This window comes from Trichechus manatus, unplaced genomic scaffold, assembly GCF_000243295.1.
Source record: "Trichechus manatus latirostris isolate Lorelei unplaced genomic scaffold, TriManLat1.0 scaffold00008, whole genome shotgun sequence".
Taxonomy (NCBI): Eukaryota; Metazoa; Chordata; class Mammalia; order Sirenia; family Trichechidae; genus Trichechus; species Trichechus manatus.
The window spans coordinates 30,815,873-30,818,097 of record NW_004443944.1 but is presented as its reverse complement, the minus strand read 5'-3'; positions in this window follow the sequence as shown (position 1 = coordinate 30,818,097).

Here is a 2,225-nt window from a genome sequence, read left to right as displayed (position 1 = left end):
AATATAGAGAGAGCCCTGGTAGCACAGAGGTTAAGAGCTCAGCTGCTAACCAAAACGTTGGCTGTTCGAATCCACCAGCCGCTCCTTGGAAACCCTGGGACAGTTCTACTCTGTCCTGTAGGATTGCGATGAGTCGGAATCAACTCGATGGCAATGGGTGGATACCTTTCTTCCAGTACGGTGGCTGGTAGGTTCAAACCGCTGCCCTTTCGGTTAGCAGCCAAGCACTTTCACCACTGCTCCATCAGGGCTCGTCCAGCTGTGATTAGGGTGATAAAAAACTAACATTTATTTAGCAGTAACTGCAGGCCCAGCAACGCTGGGTGGTGCAAACGGTTAACGTTTGAATACCTTATGAAGCACCGTTCTACTCTGACATACATGGGGTCACCATCAGTCAGAATCGACTCTACGGCAACTGGTGTGGGCCCTGCACCTCATTAAGCTTTTTAAATGTAGGTTCTAATTTAATCCTCACAGAGATGAAGTCTCTAAGCCCAAGGTCGTATAGCTTGTGAGCAGTGGATTTAGGACTCAAAACTGGGTGTTCAGACTCCACAGCCCAAGCTCTCTGCCAGGGATTGCAAACTCATTAGCCTCCAGCCAAAACTGGTACATTATTTCTAATTTTTACTTTGAATGTTGATTATTCTCCAAATGAGCACTAATTGTAAATGCATTTACCTTTCTCCAACTCCTATCACACCAAGTTTTCTTACACTATTAACTGTTTGGTCCCTAAACTAAAGTTGCCAGATTTACCAATAAAAAATTGGATGGCCAGTTAAATTTGAATTTCAGATAAACGGTGAATAATTTTTTAACGTAAATATGCTCCATGTAATATTTGGAACATACTTACACTAAAAAATAATACACCATTTAGATGAAATTCAAACGCAACTGAATGGCCTATATTTATTTTATCTGGCAACCTTACCCTAAAGGCATTGGCATTTCCAGCTCCTGCTCTGTGCTCTATTCTCCCATAGAGGGGAATGTTTATTGAGCATCTACTATTATGTACTAGTTCTGAGTGGGTCCCAGAACATTAAAGGGCTGTGAAGCAGCTCCAGGCTACAGTTCAAGCAGCACTGTTGATAGGCAGACCTCACGGTACTAAAGGAATCTGTGGTAGATAAAAACGCCATGTGGAGTCTCTGGCCAACCCGGGTAAGGTAGTCACAGAGAAGACTGCTAGAGTTCAGGAATAAGACCATGCCATCTGCAGCAGGAACTATACACCATTAGCAAAACAGCTCCTAGATGGCTACTGGACCCTGGCAGAGAAGGAGCATCTGGCCATGGAGCATCAACTGTTCACTTGATGAGGCCAGAAATGCCCATACGTCTGCAGTATACACCTGCAGTAAATATCTGTCAGATCCACTAAGTCATAAGATTAGGAAGGACCGTGGCAATCCATCATCAGATAGAAGTAGTGCATCTAGTTTAGGTTCATGAAGGTCCAGCGGTCATCAGTAAGCTGTATGAATAGGTGGCCCCCATGTCATCTACTTGTGTTGCACTGATACTTCTCCCACAGTTCACACCTACGGTCCTATGAGGCATTCCCTATGGCCAGTTGATGGAGAAGGAAAAAACCTGAGCTTGATTCATGGATAGGTCAGCTCTGCATGCTGGAATAAGCCAACAATGGATGCTGTTTCACTATAGTTCCACTTAGGGTGACCCTGAAAGACACAAATGAGGGGAAATCCTCCCAATGGGCAAAGCTTCAGGCTGTGCACTAGGTCATCCACTTTGATAAAAGAGAGAAATAGCCAAAGGTAAGAATATTCACAGACTGATGGGCAGAAAAAAACTGCTTAGTTATTTAGTCAGGGACCTGGTAGAAACAAGATTTGAAGACTGGAGACACCAAGACTGATCTAGTAATTGTCACTGAATGCTTCACCTGTCAATAAGAGACCAATACTGACCAGCATGGTGCCATCCCTTCAGGAGACCAAGCAGCCACTTGGGGGCAAGTTGATTACATCAGACCCCTTTTGTCCTGGAATGGGCAGCAATTCTTCCTGATCAGCACTGACGTATATTCTTCGAATAGGTTTGCCTTTCTCCCTGCTAAGCCTCAACCAGTAGCACTATGTATGAGAGTTCACAGCATGAACATCTTCTTATCATCATCTCATATCAATGAACCCACTTTTCATCAGAGGAGGTATGGCAGTAGGCACACAATCATGGGATCCACTGCTTTT